Here is a 21617-nt window from a genome sequence, read left to right on the forward strand (position 1 = left end):
CTGTCCGTCACCAATTGTTTGGTAACTGCAAACTTTCTGTGTTTCACATAGAAAGTTTGCAGTCTTTGTTCCCTTGTAAAGTCACAGTAGACTTTTGAACTCAGGATATGGTATGTTAACAAGAAGGAAAGTTATTTTAAAACAGAGTAATTTTTCTTGTTTGCTTATAAATACTTTTTACTTTACATAATTTTTTATGACAATGTACTGCAGCTTTCTGAAAATTCCTACATTTAATTGTCTCTGTGGAAGATGCACATTACAGGTACCATAAAAAAGGACACGTTTTGGAAGATAAAAGGTCACTTTAAATGTAAAAATAAGTGAAAAATATTGCACATCTAAGCAATAGATAGTCATCTTCTCATTTCTGTTTTCTAGGTTAGAAGAACTTTCTATACACAATTCCGTTTCCTGCTTCTTTACAGTGCAACAGCAGCTCCTTATTATTTTTTCCTTATGTCTTTTTTTGTTACCAATTTGCATGTACATCTGTCATATATGGTAGTAGGATAATAATGATTATCCAAAGGGGAGGGAAAATTATACATTTTAAAAGAAAGAAATAAAAATAACCCTCAGCTTTGGAAGTTTGAGGCATATGGACAAATTATTCCAAGTTATATTTTCTTTTAAAAACTTTCCCCCTGGCTTCATGCTTTTTATTTCATTTCATAAATTAAAAAGCAAAATCTGTTTCTTACTCTGAAATTATAAACAGAAACGCTTCTGACATAAAGCTGAACTATTTTCTTCAAAGGCATCGTTTTATTCTTTCATTTCTACTGAATGGAGGTTTCCAAGCCTACCAGAATACACAAGTGGGGTTACAGCATGCAAGTAGGACATGGAGATTCTTGTAATTTGACTCTGATAGTTTCATCCATCAATATATAATTAGGTAAATTATCTAAATTTTAATAGTTATAAAAACAGAAGATAAATACAATGTAGGGCTCTAAGGATATCTACAGCTAAAGCACAGAATTGAAAATGGAAACATTAACCACTTATCTTTGCAGAAGACTTGCTTTCTTGTAGGGCTCCTTCTCTTTCTAGTGCTTCTCTAGCCCAGGAGCCAGATTTATATATCCACTGTCTCCTCTTCCTTCCAGTCACCTGGGCCCTTTTCCCAGGGCACAGGAGTTACTAATCATCTAAAGAGTGGTCAAGCTTTCTGCTGTCTGTAGTTTGCAGGCTGGGCTCTGTTGCTCTTTAGCTCTGCCACTTATACCTGTTGCATTTTGCAGTCTCCTAACATTGTTTTATAGTTTCATAGTGTCATACTGCTTAGGGTCAGAAGGGACCTAAACATATCATCTGGTCCAACCCCCTGCCGTGGGCAGGAACGAGTGCTGGGGTCATAATACCCCAGCCAAATATCTATCCAGCCTCCTCTTGAAGACCCCCAAGGTAGGAGAGAGCACTACCTCACTTGGGAGCCCATTCCAGAGCCTGGCAGCCCTAATTGTAAAGTAATGTCTCCTGATGTCCATCCTGAACCTTCTCTCAAACAATTTGTTGCCGTTATTCGTAGTAGCCCCTGGTGGTGCCTGTGGGAACAGAGCCTCACCCAATTTCTGCTGGTCCCCCCTGGTGAGTTTGTAAATGGCCACCAGATCCCCTCTCAGCCTTCTCTTGTGGAGGCTGAATAGATTCAGGCCCTTTAGCCTCTCTTTGTAGGGCCTGCCCCGCTGCCCCTGGACCGTGCGAGTGGCCCTTCTCTGGACCCTCTTAATGCTAGCCACATCCTTCTTGAAATGTGACACTCAGAGCTGGATGCAGTACTCCAACTGTGGCCTGATCAATGCTGCATAGAGGGGAAGGATCACCTCTCTGGACCTCCTTGCATTGGCAGCTCATGGTCATCCTGAAGTCAGCAATGACTCTAAGATCCGCTTCTGCCACTGTGTTGACAAGAAGGGTGTCCCCCAGCCAATTGGTGTGTTGCTGGTTCCTTCTCCCTAGATGCAGCACCTTGCACTTGTCTGCATTGAATTCCATGCACCCACATCTGTTATTTGTCTAGATCTAGCTGGATTCTGTCCCTCCCCTCCAGGTGATAGTGTCATTCAGTGCACAAGATGGATAAATCAGTATTTTCTACTGCGTAAGAATGTTGTTTGTAAGAATGGTCCTTTATACCTTGCAGAAATTGGAAGGTATGCAGTGAACAGGGCAGGGAATTGAAGAAAAAGAAAGCAGAATTTCATTCTTGAGCCAACTGAATTCTGTTCTAGACAATTAATGTCTAACCCACCTCTTTTAAAGTGTTGTGGACGATACTTTTGAAGTACGGATGTCCACCAAAATTTGTCAACATTCTCTGCTTGCTTCATGATGGTGAGTGGTGGGTCTCAGTAATGGATCTATCACAAAACCCTTTGAGGTTAAAACAGGAGTTAAGCAAGGTTGCACCATTGCTGCAACACTCTTCTCAATATTCCTTGCCACAATGTTATATTTACCCAACAGGCTTCCAGCTGGAGTGGAGCTAAACTACCAAATGAATGGTAAGCTGTTTAACCTCAGCTGACTCCAAGCCAAAACCAAGACCACCCAACCTCAATCACTGAGCTCCAGTATGCTGATGATGCTATAGCATGTGCTCCCTTGGAAGCAGACCTTCAGGCAATCATCAGTGTCTTTACCAAGGCATAGAAGAAAATGGGACTGACACTTACATTCAGAAGACTAAGATCCTCAACCAGCAGGCTCCTAATGAACAATCCCAGCTTAAGTAATTCAGATCCATGCTGAGACTCTGGAGAATGTTGAGTATTTTCCGTACCTCAGAAGCTCTCTCTCACAGAAGGGTGACATCAATGAAGAAATCCAACATTGCCTCAAATGTGCAAGTGCAGCCTTTGGGTGCCTGAGGAAACGCATGTTCAAAGATCACAATATCAGATCTGAAACCAAGCCCATGGTTTATTAAGCAGTAGTGATCCTCACCTTGCTGTGTGGAGCTGAGCCATGGACAATGTACAGGAAGCATCTAAGGTTGTCGGAGAAGCACCATCAATGATGCCTGCAGAAGATCCTCCAAATCCATTGGGAAGAAAGATGCAGCAATGTTAGTGTCCTCCTGCAAGCGAACAGCATGAGTACTAATGTGATGATTATCTAACATCAACTTGGTTGGGCTAGCCTTGTCATCCAGATGTCTGACTCCAGACTCCTGAGGCAAGTTTTTTTTTTTCTCAGCTCAGCCAAGTTATACGCTCAAGAGGAGGGCACAGAACGCACTTTAGGACTGTCCTCAAGGCAAACTTAAAAAAATACAACATTGATGTCAACTTGTGTGGGACTATTGCCCAGGACCACCCCAAATGGAGGAAGTCTGCTGCACCCACACCACACGGAAACATTTGTGCAAGCTGCAGTAGAGTCTCTCGATCATGATTAGGCCTCACCAGTCATCTTTGAATACACAAATAAGACAATCATGGAAAACAATTGTCCTCAACTGTGAGGGATTGATGAAAAAGATTTATTTTTATTTCAACAGTTCCCCTTCACATAGTTACTACTTTTTCTGCTTAGTGTTTAACCCTTTTCTTGGATGTATTCATAGACAATACTCATAACTCCTCTCATCTTTTACTGTGGTCAGCTAAGCAAGCCAAGCTATTTTTCACGTCTTTTATAAGATGACCTCTTAATTCTCCTCATTGTCCCAGTAACCTTTCTCTACCCCTTTTCCATTTGATTTAATCTGTTTTTGAATATAGGAGAACTGAATACTGGGGAATGACTAGATGACGTGTCACCAGTCCCTTGTACAACTGCATGAATAATATTTCTCTAACCACTGGAAATAACTCTTCTGATACATTTTAGGTTTGCATCTCCTTTTGCATAGCTACATCACATTGATGGATCATAAACATTCTGCAATTGACCAATATACCCATGTTAATAACTTCCTTGAATATTTTTACATTTCCTCGCTACTTTTGTCTCACAAAGAGAAAGTTCCTTAGCACTACTTCCTTTCTTTTAGAAATGTTACAATCTCAAGCCTCCTAATCCTCTTATAAAAGTCCTGGTCATGCTGCTAGTGATTTTTCTTTCATTTCTGAGAAGGTGGCAAGTGGTATAAAATATATTCTGTTCTACCTTATTGTCCCTTGTGCCCACTCAAAATAGAAGGAGCTCATGGAACAGTTAATAAATGGAGCTGGATACTTTTCTCCAAAAAGTTTTTGAAGAGTTGTCTGAGGTGATTTCTGTCCTCCTGATATCTGGTTTTAATAAATACTGGAATACAAGGAAATTACCCAAAGAACAGGAAAGTCTGATTCAAAAAGGGAAAGTTAGTGAGACTCAGATTACTTTAAGATGGTTAGACTGCCATCCACCCTGGGTAAAATAATGGGAAATCACATTAAATAAACACAGAAGTAAAAGATAGAAAAATGTTTTTGTAGAAAAAAATGGTTTCATTTCTTGATGATATTACAGCTTTTGTCAATTTATTTAATTCTGTCAATGTAGTCTACTTTTGTAAGGTATTTGTCTTTGTACTGCATGTCAGTCTCATTAAAAATGATCATCATACAGTGCAAATATTGCACATATTAAATTGATTAAGAACTGACTGACAGACAAATATCAAGAAGTAGTTGTCCTTTGGGATCCTAAATAGATTGTTTCTAAGAACATAACATAAGGACATATGAACTGCCATTCACTGGATCCAACAATAAGTCCATCTAGCCCAGTAGTCAGTCTCATATGGTGGATGCTGAGGGGGAGGTTGAAGAGGGTTTGTTCAGAATTTCCAATCCCTCTGGCTCCTCTACCACTGCAGCCTCCAGCATTCAGAGGTTTAGGAAGTTCTGATTCAGAGGCTGCAGCCCTATCTACCATGTTCAATATCTGCTGGTGGCCCTTTCTTTCTATGAACTTGTCGAATCCCCTTGTGAACTAGGTTAAACTATCAACCTCCACAATATTTTGTGGCAATGGGTTCTACATATTTATTACATATGGTATAAAAAGAACATCCTTAGCTCTAGAGGGAGATATACAGAGATTAGGTCCAGGCAGAATGTTTGCAGTATAATGCTCTGTCAGAACTGGCTATTGTGATCCTCAGATGTAGGAATAAGAAGGTTATTTACTAGAGCTGTGCAAAACAGCAGCATTCTGCTTTGACATTCATTTTGACGTTTGGATGGAACAGTGTTTTATTTTGAGTTTTGTTTTGATTTGAAAACACTGTTCCATTCCATTTTGTCGAAATGGTTTTGCTGTTTTAATGTTTCCATTGGGCTGAGTTCCTGACTGAGTTCTCCTCCCCAGTGCTACAATAGGGCTGGGGAAGGGAACTCAGTCCAGCTGAGTTCGCTTCCCCAGCCAGATTGTAGCACTGGGGAGGGGAACTCAGCTGGGGTGCTTTGAAACTCAAAAGGTTTCAAAACTTTTGAAATGTTTTGACTGCTTTTTGAAGCCCTCTGTTTCATTTTGATTTCACTGTTTCAAGCTCAAAATGAGTCAAAACAGTGTTGAAACAAAACAACCAGTGAAATTTCGCACAGCCCTATTATTTACTCTCATTTCCTCATTACAGACTCATACTGGATTTTTGCATTCAGTTCTGGTTAGCACCCATATTTTAAAATGAATGTAACAAATTTGGGAATCTTTGAAGAAAAGAGCCATGAAAATGATTTGAGAACTAGAGAAAATGCTTTGCTTTGGAGTTGCATAAAAAGTGTGATCTATTTATTTGAAAGAGGTGTTTTGTTGGTAGGGTAGAAGTACCTCAATGGGAACAAAATGCTGGGTACTAAAGGGCTTTTTAATCCAGGGGAGAAGCTAAACCTAGACAAATTCAAAAGAGAAATATTTCATACTTTTTTCAGTGATTAACCATAGGAACAAATTACCAAATGATGAGGTGGACTCTTTGAAGATATCTTTGGATATCTTCAGGTCAAGATCTGATGCCTTTCTGAAACGTATTATAGCCCAACATAAATTTTTGTGTTTAATACAAGGTGCAATTCAATGTCATATGATAAGTACGCTAGGTGACCTAATTTTGGCCTAAAGGTTTATGAAGCTATGAATGATATTTGGAGAGTGCCTGAACTTGCATTAGTGTAGTATGTGAGACCTGTGTTCCTCAGCTAAATAAATATCAGCTGCAGAATGGGGTTCTCCCTAGATAATCAAAAAAGCACAGAAAAAAGGTATGGTGACCCTAATGAGCACCTTCTCTTAGAAACCAAAAGCAGACACCCATTTCCTCTTTAGCAAATAGGTAAGGTTTCAATATTTTGAAATATGAAGGAGAAGGGTCCAGGCAGCAGTGGAGGCATCCTGCATATCAATGCATGCCTGGGATTCAGCTTCTTTAGGTATGGGATATTCTTCCAAGAAGAAGGACTGCTAGGAAGAAATGGGATCCATTTAACAAAGAGAGGGAAGAACATGTTTGCAGAAGACTCTCTAACCTAGTGAGGAAGACATCAAACTAGGTTCCCCAGGGGATAGAAACCAAAGCCCTGAGGTAAATGGGGAAGGGGGAGACCTGGAGGAAGCATAAGGAGGAGGGGGCAATGGGAGGCAATGCATACATATTGATTGCTCAGAGCTCCAGTATGAAACTGGAGATAGGCCTATTGAAAGTCTCTGGGTTAAGGTCAAAGGGGAGAGCAACAAGGGTGACGTCATGGTGGGTATCTACTATAGATCACCAAGCCAGGAGGATGAGGTGGATGAAGCTTAGACAACTAGCAGACGTTTCCAGATCACAGGCCCTGGTTCTCATGGCAGACTTCAGTCACCATGACATATGCTAGAAGGGGTGTGCAGGCATAGACATTGGATTTATGACACATTATAACCTGCCTGACATCTGACTCCCCAGATATCTCTCCACTTTCATCCCCTTTCTCTCCAGGTATCTCTCCACTCTCTCCCCCCCCCCCCCCCCCCGTCTCTCACCCATTGACTCCTCAATCTACATTTTCACTGACTACCTGTCTTGTATGCATACCAGCCCAGCCGCTGGCTTCTTTACTTTTCATTCCATCCAGGAAGGGCACACACTAACTGCTGAAACTTCCTTAGCTTGACTAAAGGTTTTTGAACCCGAAAGCTTGCTTAATAATTATTTTCCAACTATTTGGGTTGGTCTAATAAAAGATATCAGATTCACACAAGGAACCTTGTCAGGCAATCTAGGACATTTTTGGAAAGTGTTGGTGGCGACATCCTGGTGCAAGTGTTGGAGAGACCAACTAGGAGCCATGGTCTTCTTGATCTGCTGCTCACAAATGGGACAGAATTGACAGGGAATGTAGAAGTGGATGGCAATTTGGGCAGCAGTGCCCACAAGATGATTGAGTGCAGAATCCTGAGGAAAGGAAGGAATGAGAGCATCAGAGTAAGGACCCTAGATTTCAGAAATGCAGATTTGACTTCCACAGAGAACTGATAGGCAGGATCCCCTGGGATGCCAGTCTGAGGGGGAAAGAAGCCCAGGAGAGCTGGTTGTATTTAAAAAAACAAAAAACAAAAAAAACCTTACTGAGGTTGCAGGAATGAACCATTCCAATGTGCAAGAAGAATAGCAAATATGGTAGGTGACCAGCTTGGCTTAACAGAGAAATCTTTAGTGAGCTTAGACACAAAAAGGAAGCTTATAAGAAGTGGAATCTTGGACAGATGACTAGGGAGGACTATAAGAATATTGCTTGGGCATCCAGCGGTAAAATCAGAAAAGCCAAAGTGCAATTGGAGTTGCAGCTAGCTAGGGATGTTAAAGGTAACAAGGGTTTCTACAAGTATGGTAGTAATAAGAGGGAGGTCAGGGAAAGTCGGGGTCCCTTACTGAATGGGGGAGGCAACCTAGTGACAGTTGATGAGGAAAAGGCTGAAGTACTCAATCCCTTTTTTACCTCAGTCTCCACAGGCAAGGTCAACTACCAGACTACTGTACTGGGTAGCACAGTTTGGGGAAAAGGTAAGTAACCGTTGGTGGTGCAAGAACAGGTTAGGGACTATTTAGAAAATCTGGATGTGTACAAATACATGGGGCCATATACAATGTACATGAGGGTGCTAAGGGAGTTGACTGGTGTAATTACATAGCCACTGGCCATTATTTTTGAAAACTCATGGTCATTAGGAGAGGTTCAAGACAATTGGAAACAGGAAGATCTAGTGCCCATCTTTAAGAAAGGGATGAAGGAGGACCCAGAGAACTACAAACCAGTCAGCTTCACCTCATGGAACAGGTCCTCCAGGAATCCATTTCTAAGCCCTTGGAGGAAAGGAAAGTAATAAGGAACAGTCAGGATTCACTAAGGGTGAGTCATGACTAACCAACCTGGTTGCCTTCTACAATGGGTTGAGTGGCTCTGTGGCTGTGGGGAAGACAGTGTATGTCATACACCTTGACTTTAGTATGGCTTTTGCTATGGTCTGTAAGCAAGCTAAGGAAATATGGGTTGGATGAATGGACTGTAAGGTGGATAGAAAGCTGACTGGGTTGTCAGGCTCAACAGTAGTAATCAATGGTTAGAGGTCTAATTGGCATCTGGTATAATTGCCACTCCCCACCCCTGCTGCAGGACCACACAAAAAGGCAGCCCTCTTGGCCAGTCAGCAGTGAAAGGAGAAAGGGGCGATTGCCATCTTGGCTGCTCCCCTTCATGTTGACGCCTCCCTTCACCCTAGTGAGCCACAAGGCCAGGCCACAGCGGCCACTGGCTCCCTTTGCAGAGGCAGCATTTTATTTTTAGGAAGTTTAAAAATATATATATATTCTTGTGTTTTCACACACAATTGCAGGGAACGTCAGTTTTCTTGGTGATCATGGAAAATGCCTTTTCCGTGGTTTCCGCAAAATTCACAAAATCGCAAATTGAGTAGCTCCCTAGTTATTATGAAACAATTTGTTTACACATGTACACCCAAGGCTTCATGACAAGTTGGAAAGGACAATGGATTCAGCAGAAAGATCAGTGAGGGATATACAAACATTCATATTTACAAAGAAACCCCTCACTGTGACTGACAGAATGTTTCTCTACAAAAACCAGTTAGCCTCATTACCATCCTTTAGTCAGTAAAAGATGGTTGTAACTGTCTAAGCTTTAAAAGCAAAGAAAAATCTGTGTCCTTGACAAAATTACAAGGTTTATGCAGCACCCACTCACTTCTTGAAAGTCTTATTGCACTTTTCCCTGCTAATCAATGAGCTGTAAGATGGCCAACCTTTAAATAAAAGGAACATTATTACTCTGCAGGTGAAAATGATTGCAATGTGCTGAACTGTGTTAGTTTAAATTTTAATAGATGAGGGGTAGGAGAGAAATTTTTGTTAGTTTGAGAACAGAAGACATTCATTTAAGAATGTGTGTGAAGCCAAGAGTTCTGTAAAAGTGTTGATAATTCAGACCTTTAGGGCTGATGTGAGCCAGAAAAGATATGAGTAAACATCTATGATTCTCTGAAGGCTTAAATATTTTAAAGTGGATAAAGGGAAGGTTATCTGTGGCAGCAATGAGGAAAGCTCTAAAGTTCATCATTCAGATTCAGTGTGGATAAGCAGCTTAAAAGACCTTGACTTTGCTTCACAACAGATATAAGTAACTCAATGAAGTCAATAGGAGAATACTGCTCCAGAATTTAGATGCTTCTTGGTTTTTTTGGAAGAACCATCTGAACCTCTTAAGTTTGTGACATGGGCTAGTCATCTCACATGAACAATCCTTATCTAGGGATATCCAGTACTTCTGCTTTGGGGTATAGTAAAACAGTTTCAAGAAACAGGCAGTATTCTTGCAGTATGTTGACATTTTTGGTAGTAGTCCCACTTGGAAAATATAAGTGAGAAATTTTTACCCAATATTTCTGAACTTTAAGAAAGGTTTAGTTGCGTTCTACAAATGGACAATGGATCACAGTTAGGGCTGACTTCAAGGCTGTAGGTCACTAGGCACTGTATATATACATAGTAAGAGACAGTTCTCCACCCCGAAAAATGCTTATAATCTACATAGATAAAACAGACAAAGTGAAGTTGCTATCTTCATTTTAAACATGAAGAACTGAGACACACAGAGAAAGGGTCTGATTGAGATACCATTTTTTATTCTGAATAGTATCTCACACTCTGAGAGTTTAGCTATGCCCACAAACTAAACTAAGCCTGCTGGGGGCCGGGGAGACTACTGCCACTGCTGGCCCACTGAGCAACCCCTGCAAAGCTAGCAGGCCAAGGCACTTAACGGAGCCCACCCCTGCCCCAGCCCTGGAACAATCTGTAGGCAAGGCAAGGGCCCCCAAGGGGACACTTGCCTGCCTGTACACAAATGCCAGGAGCTTGAGGAATAAGCAGGAGGAACTTGTCCTCCTGCTTAACACAAAGAAATACAATGTCATAGGGATAATGGAGACCTGGTGGGACTCCACCCGTGACTGGACCTCAGGTATAGATGGCTATACCCTGTACAGGAAATATCAAGGGGTCAAAAGGGGTGGGGGTGTAGCTCTCTATGTTAAGGAGAGCTATGCATCCCTGCAAGCCAATATTGGCAACCAGGGTGGACAACTGGAGACCCTCTGGGTTAAAATCCATGGGGAACACGGCACGGGGACACAGTGGGGGGAGTCTAATACAGACCTCCCACTCAAAAGCAAGAGCTTGACCAAGAGTTCACCAGGGAATTGGCTGAGGCTGCATGCTCCCAGTCCATGGATGTCCATGTCTCACTTATATTTTCCAAGTGGGACTACTACCAAAAATGTCAACACTTCAACTACCCAGAAATCTTCTGGGAAGAGTGCTCAGCCAAATTTGAGCGGTCATAAAGCTTCCTCTCATGCATGGATGACCTCTATCTGACACAAGAAGTCTATGGGCCAACGAGACGTAAAGCGCTGCTCAACTAGGTACCGGCAACCAGGGACAACCTAATCAGTGACCTAATGATCAAAGGGAAGCTGGGTGACAGTGACCACAAGCTGATCACCTTCACCATCCACCATAAAGCTGGCAAGTCAGTCAGCAATAGAGAAGTCCTCGATTTCAGGAAAGCTGACTTTGATAAGCTTAGGAGGCTGGTTGGTGAGGCCCTAAGGGACCATGACTCAAAGGGGAGGGGAGTTCAGGAAGAGTGGTTGCTCTTCAAGGGAGTGATCCTAGATGCACAAGCTAATTCTATTCTGTCTTGGAGGAAAGGCAGCAAAAGGGCACAGCAGCCCCCTTGGCTCAGCAAGGAACTAGCAGACTTCCTGCATCTAAAAAGAAAGACCTACAAAGGATGAAGGATGGGATCCACCTCCAAGGAGGAATATTCTGCACTGGTCTGGACCTGCAGGAACAAACCAGGAAAGCCAAGACTGTGATGGAACTCCAACTGGCTACTAGGATCAAGGATAATAAAAAGTCCTTTTTTAGGTATGTGGGGAGCCGGAGAAAAAGCAAGGGCAACATTGGACCCCTGCTAAACCAGATGGAACAACCGATGACCGACGCCCAGGAAAAAAAACAACCTACTAAATGGGTACTTTGCATCAGTATTTCACCAGTCCCACGGGAAGCCTCTGCCCATCATGGGACAGGGAGGCCGAGTGAGGGAGATTCCTTGCCCTCCATCAATGCGACCTCATGAAGGAACACCGTGAGAGGCTGGACTCTTCAAGTCAGCCAGCCCTGACAATCTGCACCCCAGGGTACTCAAGGAGCTGGCTAACACCATAGCTCAGCCCCTGGCATAGATCTTTGAGAACTCCTGGTGCTCTGGTGAAGTGCCCAAAGACTGGAAGAAGGCCAGTGTGGTGCCTATCTTCAAGAAAGGGAGGAACATGCATCTGGCAAACTATAGGCCCATCAGCCTGACCTCTATCCTGGGGAAGGTCTTAGGAAAGATTATCATAGAGGCCATCCTTAATGGACTGGCCGATGGCAACATCCTGAGGGATAGCCAGCATGGGTTTGTTGTGGGTAGGTCTTGCTTGACCAGTCTTATATCCTTTTATGACCAGGTGACCTATCACCTGGACAAGGGAGAGGAGATTGATGTTGTATATCTTGACTTAAAAAAACCCTTTGATCTGGTATTCCATGATCACCTCTTGGCAAAACTAGCCAGCTGGGGCCTTGGGTCCACCACGATCCACTGGCTGAGGAATTGGCTCAGATTCATAGAAGTAGGGTTGGGAGGGACCTTGTAGATCATCAAGTCTGACCCCTTGCCCTGGGCAGGAGAGAAAACTGGGCTGAAATGACCCCAGCCAGGTGGACGTCAGTCCTCCTCTTAAAGACCCCAGGGTAGGAGCCATCACCACTTCCCTTGGAAGTTGGTTCCAGATCCTAGCTGCCCTGACTGTGAAGTAGTACCTGAGGATGTCTAGTCTAAACTTACTCTCTAACAATTTGTGGACATTATTCCTTGTTACCCTGGGGGGTGCTAGGGAAAACAGGGTCTCTCCCAAACCCTGCTGGTCTCCCCTAGTGATTTTATAGATGGCCACCAGGTCCCCCCTCAGCCTTCTCTTCCTAAGGCTGAACAGGTTAAGGTCCCGTAGCCTCTCTTCGTAGGGTCTGCCCTGCTGTCCCCGGATCATGCAGGTGGCCCTCCTCTGGACCCTCTCAATGCTCTTCACATCCCTCCTGAAGTGCGGCGCCCAGAACTGAACACAGTACTCCAGCTGTAGCCTGACCAATGTCGCATACAGGGGGAGAATCACTTCCTTGGCCCTGCTTGAGATGCATCTGTGGATGCATGACAAGGTACAGCTAACCTTACTGACCGTAACCTCGTATTGTCGACCCGTGTTCATCTTGGAGTCAATAATGACTCCAAGATCTCTTTCTGCCACCATGCTCTTGAGAAGAGAGTTTCCCAGTTTATAAGTGTGCTGCTGGTTCCTACTGCCCAAGTGTAGCACCCTGCACTCGTCAGTATTGAAACCCATCCTATTTTTGTTAGCCCACCCCTGTAACTTGTCCAGGTGGTGCTGCAATCTGTCCTTCCCTACTAGTGTGCCCACCTCACCCCAGATCTTGGTATCTTCAGAAAATTTAAACAGGCTGCTTTTTACTCCGTCGTCCAAGTCACTAATAAAGAAATTGAACAGTGTGGGCCCAAGGACCAAGCCCTGGGGGACTCCAATGCCCACTTCCCTCCAGGTCAAAAAAGACCCATCCACCACTACCCTCTGAGTATGACCCAATTTGCAATCCATCTGACTGTGTAGGCATCAATGCCACAGTTACCTAATTTTTTGATGAGAATGGGGTGGGAGACAGTTTCAAAGGCCTTGCTGAAGTTCAGAAAGGCTACATCCACCGCTACAACTGTGTCCAGTGCTTTTATGACCTAATCGTAGAAGGCAATCAGGTTGGTCTGACAGGACCTGCCCCTAATGAAACCATGCTGGTTGTCTTTGAGCATCATCCCTGCTGCTGGCCCATCACAGATGTGCTCCTTGATGATCTTGTCAAAGAGTTTCCCCAGGATTGAAGTAAGACTAATGGGACTTTAGTTGCCTAGGTCCTCCCTCTTCCCGTGGTCAGACCCAGAGGGTGATGGTTGATGGAAGTCAATCGTCATGGTGCCCTGTGACCAGTGGGGTCCCCCAAGGCTCTGTCCTTGAACCCGTTTTGTTCAACATGTTCATTAATGATGTGGACATTGGAATCAGAAGCGGACTGGCCAGATTTGATACCAAGCTTTGGGGTAAAGCATCCACACCTGAGGACAGGAGGGCAATCCAGGCTGACCTTGACAGGCTCAGGAAATAGGTGGACAAGAACCCGATGGTGTTTAACATGGAAAAATGCAAGGTTTTCCACCTTGGGAGGAAAAACCTGCAGCATCCTTATAGGCAGTGCTATGCTGGTTAGCATTATGGATGAAAGGGACTTGGGGGTCGTGACTGACCACAAGATGAACATAAGCCTTCAATGTGATGCTGCAGCTAGTAAAGGGAGCAAAATGCTGGCTTGCATCCATAGATGCTTCTCAAGCAAATCCCAGAACGTCATTCTCCTGTTGTACTTGGCTTTGGTGAGGCCGCAGCTGGAGTACTGCATCCAGTTTTGGGCTTCACAGTTCAAAAAGGATGTGGAGAAGCTTGAGAGAGTCCGGAGAAGAGCCACGCGCATGATCAGAGGTCAGGAAAACAGACCTTATGACGACAGGCTGAGAGCTATACGGCTTTTCAGCCTGGAAAAAGTGGAGGCTCAGGGGCAATCTGATGGCCACCTATAAGTTTATCAGGGGTGTCCACCAGGATCTGGGGGAACGTTTGCTCACTGGAGTGCCCCAAGGGACAGCAAGGTCTAACCATTATAAACTCCTGCAAGACTGTTTCAGGCTGGACATAAGGAACAATTTCTTTAATTTCCGAGCCCCCAAGGTCTGGAATAGCCTGCCATTGGAGGTGGTTCAAGCACCTACGTTGAACACCTTCAAGAGAAAATTAGATGCTTATCTTGCTGGGATCCTATGACCCCAGCTAACTTCTGTGACAGCTGAAAATTGTGTCTAAGGTGCTTGCTGAATGCTGTGAAAAATTAGACCGAGTGTTTTTCTGTCTGTAGCAGGATGGGATCCCTAGGAGTGGCCGTGTTACCCCTAGGCTCCTTCACCGTGCCAGTCTTGCCCTACAGGCACCCTCTATTTCACCCACCATGTCTTGTTGGTATAATTGATATAGGGATGCTGCCCTTGATCTTTGGGTTTAGACACAGTCTGGTTAGATCTTACTGAACCCTGTGGTTCATGGAGCCCTTGGCATACCACGTAATGGTGTATGGTGCCTGAGTCTCTCACCCTTATGGGCCATATGCATGGCTGCAACCACCCCGTTACCACACCTCAGGCCTCACAGATCGTACTGGCATTGTCTTGCCTAGGCCTCGTTATAGTTCAGCCCCTTGTCCACACTGGGCCCTCTGCAGCCCTGTCTCTGCAACCCTTTGTGCTGGGCTCTCCACATCCCTTGTCTCTGTGCCCCTCAGCGCTGGGCTCTGTGCACCGCAAAATGCTGCACCCTCTCTGGTGCCAGGTTCCCCATACTGCAGTGGGCTTCCCCAAATAGCCTCACCCAAACTACCGGTCTTATTGAACAGCAAACAAGCAACAGAAATCAAACATAAGCCCCTGGGCTATAATGTAACGAAGTGCAAGGCATGCTCTGCCCCTTTAGAAGAGTAAAACTCCTTCTCTAATACTGGGTGCCTGTAGGAGAGGGTACCTTATGGGCTCCTGGTGCCCCATTAGCCCTAAGGGTAGCGTATCAAATGGCTGGTAGTGCCTCTGAGCCTTTCTTTCCGGAAGGCTCCTTCCCTCCGGCTGCTGGCAGGGAACTGAACTGCCTGGTCCCAGCTCTAGGGTTTATATAGGCCTAGGGCCCTGCCTCTTCTGGTCAGCTGACCAGGTGCAGGTGCAGCCAATTTCCTCATTAGTCAGTTGCCATGACAACTTGCACCTGGGCTCTTATCTGGCCCTTTGTGTTCCCTCCCCGGGCAATCTCTGCTCTCAGAGGAGCAGGCACCTTAGTGCCCTGTGACACTGTCATTTGTTTAGATTTTAAGCTATATGTTGTTGTTAAGAGCCTAATTAAAGTCAAAGATTAGTGAGGCCTTGTATGTAGTAAGGCCTAGTAAATTTAACAATGCCTTGTAGAAGTAGTGGGGTCTGTGGCGTAGTAAAAATTAAACTTATCAGAAGAATGCAAGGCTTGTACTGCTATTGGTCAGTCCTAAGAATAATTATAATGGGAGAATCTGGATGGCTGTTAGTTATCAGCATAGCTTAGAAGTTATAAATTGACTAGCACATCCGGAAATCATTTTGAAGGAAGATGCAGCTCTGTAAAAGAAGCTACTGATTTGGAATTAGCTGCTGACCTGGATTCATGGGCTAGTGGATCTCGAGGAGCCCGAGGACTGAATACCAGGGTCCTTCCTGGTACCGCTCAGATAGCACTGATCGGGGACGCCTGACTTTGCTGAGCTTTGCAAAAGAGGAACTTGTCATACATCAGGCATCAGAGGGGATTGCTGATAAATTGCTGATACAAATTGTTATTGTCTGCCTTTGTTGTTTTTCTAGTACGCATAGTCCTGTGTTTAAATCAATAAACCTTTCTTATATTTCTACCCCTGACCACACTCTCAATCCTGAACCCTCCGCTGGCGGCTGGTACAACTTCCTGCCCCTGGGGCAGGGGGCTAGACTCGATGATCTTCCAAGGTTCCTTCCAGTCCTGATGTCTATGAAATCTATGAAAATAAAATCACAGTCTCTCAGTTAATATAAACTGGTTAATTTCCTTTATTTCTCGCCTGCCATGACTTTGATGGAATAAGGTAGGGAAATAAACACAGTCCTGAGAGACGAAGTGGATATCATGATTGCGGTTCAGCAAGATAACTCTTCTACACAGTTATGATGTCTCTCCTAGGCAACCAACATCTTGGATATACTTAGTTCCCATTCTTTTGGGGAACTCTCACTTTCTTGGTTGCTTGCCTCATTCTGCTCTGCATGGGCCCCAAGCAAATGGCAATTCTGTGCCCCCTTGTATTTTCTAATGATATGTAAATGTGGGGTTTGCTTCCCTTGGTTAATCCTTATCCACTCTTGGTTCTTTCCCTTTTAGATCCCTGGGAAGGTTCCTGACGTCCCCAGCTATTGGACTCACCAACTCAGAGGTCTCCATCATCACCTCTCTTCAGTTTACCCAGTTAGCTTCTCTCCAGGACTCTTCTTCTGGTCTCTTCTCTCTGCTGCCTGTTGTCCCTCTCTTGTAGTCTCTCCATACTTCTTCTGGGTTTCTTTCTTCTTCTTTTGGGAACTGGCTCCGAGCTCAGTTCCCCTTTAAATCCTTCTTGCATCTTTCGCACCTGGCACACTCTCTGCTCTCTCAGCCCTGCAGCCCTTTGTTTTTGTTTTCATCCAGGTCCCTCTCTTTTTCATCTGGGTATCTCCACCTCATTCTCTGCTTGTCATTTTATTCTTCCCTCCCTGGGCTCATTGCCAAGGTAAGTTCCCTGTTTTTCTCTGCTTCCCTGGAGTTCTGTGACAGGGCAGACTTGTTGCCACATCACACACACCATAGCAGGGGTGCATCCACATGAGATGCTTTACTGTGGAGTTGACAAATTAGCTCTGCAGGAAAGCATCACTGTCTACATGTGTGGCCCTGTTAGGCTGGAGTAAACTAATTAACTCCTCTGTAGGATAGTAGTGACCAACACAAGTACTTTCTTATGGCAGAATTATTTACTTTGCTGCAATGCATGTGCAGACAGTGACAGAGGCTGGCTGGGGCACAAAGGTGCTACAGTGCTGGGGCTGCCTGCCAGCTAGCTACTCACTTAGCACCCTTGTGCCCCAGCTAGCCCCTCCACAGCATGTTGAGCCAGAGAGGGAGCAGCTCTGGGCTGTTAGGCTGACCCCCCACACCCTTTACCAGCCAGGACTGTGCTGACCCAGATCGTTGTGCTGTGGTCCTGGTTGTATGTGTAATTGCTGCCCCCAGGAGTAATAAACTCTGGTGCAAACTGCATCAGGGTTTATTGTGTCACATTAATATCACATGTAGGAGTGCCCCATGAGATATATGGTAGAATGAATATGGATGTCCTAGGTATCCTGCTCAAAGCCACACAGAACAACTTATGTCAGAACTGGGAACTGATTCCAGTTCTCCTGAGTTCCTTAATAATAAGGTTGTGCCTCCTTTACAAATAGTGATGGATGATTAATGCTGTTTTTATGCAATTGTTAAGTGCATAGACAAAGTTTAAATGTACAAGATAGCATTCCATCTATATAAGAAAACAACTCATTTGTATGTAGCAAATATTTACTGCATAAAAAATACCTTGTCATGTTTACTACTCTCCAATGATATTGAATGCAAAAAATGGCAGACTTTCTTCTTTTCATCATGAACCCAGTATGACTCCCAAAGGCTCTTAGTTGCTTGGTCAGTATCCATTGTAGTCCCACATGCATACAATCTCATTTTAAGTGCTGAGTAAGCATCATAATTTAGGTAAAGTATTGTGCCCTGCGGCTATTGCAAACTGCATGGATTATCTAGCTCAGCTGAAAATGCGCTTACTATGTATCTATGGCTGTAAAAAGCCATTGCCCTTGTCCTGCCATACAACCTTTTGTGGTGGGATAAAACATGAGCATACAGACCTCTTTGCCCCTTGTTCTTCCACAAATACCCAAAAGGGTTGCATGCCAATTCCTGAACATTTTGCTACTTTATGAAAGCTGATATCTGTATGCTTATGGCGTGATATGCGCACTCCAGGGATTCTCCTGCAGGGGATTTCTCAGGCACATATTCATGCTGTCTGGCTCCAATTACAAGCCTGTATCCCCCAAGCTTGCAGATGCACACCCCAGATCAGGGTAAGGCACGCAGAGGCATTGTCCTGCAGGACTAGGTTCCTGAACCCCCGGAAGCAGCAGGGCCTGACTGTGCAGGACAATGACCACAGGTTTTATCTGTACCTGCCAATCAAGCAGATTAACCATGCCAGGACATATCTGCTCAGAAATAAAGTCTATAGTCTCTAGTTGCTGGTGATAGAAGGGCTTCAGTTCTATCAGCTATGTTTATTCTAGCTTGTATTTTAACAAGGTTCTTTACCAAGCTACCACACTTATCAATGAAATATATTTCTCAACATCTCAGTGGAATGGTGGCTAGGGTAGTGAAAACATGTATTCATTAATAGAATGTGCAATGACTGGGGGAATCTATCATGAATTATCTGCAAGTGCTATTTGATGGTGTGATGATATAATCCTGAGCATACTTAATTCTGCCTCACATAGCCCACTGAGCTCTGTGCGTGGGGTTTGGGCTATGACTATGTAATCAACAAAGAGCAGCCCAAATAGTCACATCTTTTCTCAGTGGAAGACCCCAAATTGTGCATGTCTAATACAGATCAAGAAGAGATGAGGATCCCTCAATCCTGTCTTCTAAACTTGCCCTGAGCAGGGCTTGGGTGACACAAAGGTAAGAAAAGATATCTCATGTTATCACTGAAGTTTCAATTACCTCTACCAAAGGTGAAGTCATGTCTCCATGTTATAAATACTCCCTTTGCTCCATGTGCACTAGACTGAGGAAGTTCCCAGCCTGCTTTGAGCTTGAAGTACCTGCTACCTTCCCCCTGCAAATCCCCAATGTTGGATTTCTTCTGGGAGAGGGAAAATATTAATGGCCACAGTGAGAAGGGCTCTATTTATCCCCAGCTGCTGACTGGCCCCTTTTCCTGATGGTCTAACCTGAGCCTGGCACTAGCAGGGAGCTGTAGACCCCATTTGTGCTGCACCCAGTGTAAATTGGATACAGCAAAAAGGCTGACCCACTGGTTAACAGACTAGTGCAAAACTTGTTTATGGTTCTCTCCTTTTTCAACTCTGCATAGATAAATATATAAAATAGGTAGGTTGTATGAATATATAAGGTGCATCTATCAGGAACTTTCCTTGATATACTTTAAAAACTGAGGATCTAATTCTGCAGCCTTGTCATGTCTCAACTACATCTTACCCATATGTCCAGTCAGTGAGATTCTTCCCATGGGTAACTGTAAGTCAGTGTGAGAAAGGATTAAAGGATCATACTCGGTCTATATAGGGATCACCTCTGCGGTAAAGCACCGCAGTTATTCTGCACCAGTGTTTTAGAAGAGGAAATGAAGGTGAACATCTGCAGCTGAAAATCCCAAAGGAATTTCAGGTGGATAGAATATAATTATGAAGTCTGAAAGTTAGCCAGGATGCTCAGGTTTTTACTGCTCTTGTGAAAAATGGTATAGGATCTCTAATGACCATAAGGGCTCACTGCTTTTTTTTTATTGTATATGAAAATGTAGTTGTTCTCTATTTTGCTGTGTGCTATATATCATTCAGGGGTCTTCAGACACTTGCCATATTTTCTTATCTACAACGTGCCCTAAAATTATAATATGCACTTTTTAAAAAGAAGGAATGAAGAAAAATAAATATTTTTCTAGTTAGGGCTTCATGGAGCAAGAACAAAGCTTTGTTGTCAGTTGTTACCCTCCCTAGCTGCTTCTGAAGACTGTTCTCCATGGGTGGATCTAAGGGTGCAGACAGAAGTGAAGCTCCCAGCTGAAAATCAGAAGGATTTTTGCAAAGCCTTCTGAGTTGCAAGGTTTCCCTCGACCAAACAGAAGTTCACTGTTGGCTCCGAGGAGATTGGGAATCTAGCTGTGGGTGAGAGCCTGCAGCCAGGTTCCCATAGCAATGGTCTGGCTCTCTGCCAGTGCTCACTATTTTTAGAATAGGAGGGTGGAAAGGCAGCACAGGGAGCTCATTTTTGTGGCTCCCCAGCTGGTGCTGAAGGGTGGGGTGGGTGAATTGGAGCCCCTCATATCAGGGGAGCTTCAATATACACACCTCACCTTTCAGGTAGAGCTGAACCCAACCCCCCCCCCCACCCGACTGAATTTCCTCTGCTCACTCTCCCCCCCCCATTCTGAAAACACTGATAGGCTGGGAGCTCTACAAACACAAGTTACAAAAGATGCTACATTTTGCAACATCTTTATCTAATATCTCATGCAATGAGGGGTCACATTTTTACCAGGTCAGCCATTTTTGAAGCTGTCTGCAGCTGCACACTTGTGTTTGTTCACAGCTATAGACTGCTTTCTGTGGCCAGATTGGGCAAAAAATTTCACTTCCATCTGCACCCTAAGATTTTGAAACAAGCTAAATAGTTTCCAAGGCCATGAAATAGGAGCAAGACAAGAAGCAGCTAGCATTAAATGAAATTATCCTAAGAAAGGTTATCTTGATGAGCAGAACATCAAGACCATCATTAACACCTTTGGAGTGAATAACAATGAGCCATTAAATCGACTGGCTCTCTTGGCTGTCTGAATAGTAATATAATAATGTACTGTGGAGCGGGAATCAAAGTAGGATTCTTCTCTCTTGGGCAAAAAAATCATCTTTCTTGCTTAATACACACACCCCAATTTTGGGGGGCCTGATTTTAGAGAAAAAGGTATCTGTTACATGTGACAAAATATGGTACCATTCAGTAATTGTATAAGCAGGATTCAGACTACACGCCCCACCTGCCCCAGTTCTGGCTGTTTAAGAAAAAAAAAAAAAAAAAGAGAAAAAACCCTGGGACTCACTGCTCCTGCAGTGGCCTCAGAGCTTTGGGGGGCTCATGGAAGAGCCCCTCCATGCAGCACGGGGCAGTGGGGGGCAATGGAAATTGCCCCCCTACAGGCAGGAATGGTGAGTATGGGGTTTTTCTTCTATTTTTTTCTTGAAGGGCTGGAGCTGGGGCAGGCAGGGCAGCCATGTGGAGGGCTGGGACAGTGCAGGGCAGGGGTTGAGGGGCTTGTGCAGAGTCCCCCCCGCACAGCATGGGGCAGTGAGCCAGGGCTTTTTGTTTCAAAGTGCCCTGAGTTGGGCGGGCAGGGCAGCCATTGCCGGGCTGGGAGAGTGGGCAGGGGGTGGGCCTGGCTGATTCGGAGATTTGGAATCCGAATCAATTTGGGACAGTGATTTGAATCACCAAATCAAATCACTGTCCCCTGAATCAGCCGAATCCGA

The 21617-nt window shown here is 44.4% G+C and overlaps 1 long non-coding RNA gene across 1 annotated transcript in view; it reads right to left on the bottom strand.

The window, feature by feature from the left end:
- Positions 1-21617, bottom strand: part of LOC109281221 (uncharacterized) — a 231072-nt gene that overhangs the window by 65208 nt on the left and 144247 nt on the right. The window contains exons 2-3 of the long non-coding RNA XR_009459720.1: positions 2956-3088; positions 2685-2875 (exon numbers count right to left, since the gene is read on the bottom strand). This is a non-coding gene — a long non-coding RNA (uncharacterized LOC109281221). The remainder of the gene's footprint in view (positions 1-2684; positions 2876-2955; positions 3089-21617) is intronic.

This window comes from Alligator mississippiensis, chromosome 2 (genome assembly GCF_030867095.1).
Source record: "Alligator mississippiensis isolate rAllMis1 chromosome 2, rAllMis1, whole genome shotgun sequence".
Lineage (NCBI taxonomy): Eukaryota > Metazoa > Chordata > Crocodylia > Alligatoridae > Alligator > Alligator mississippiensis.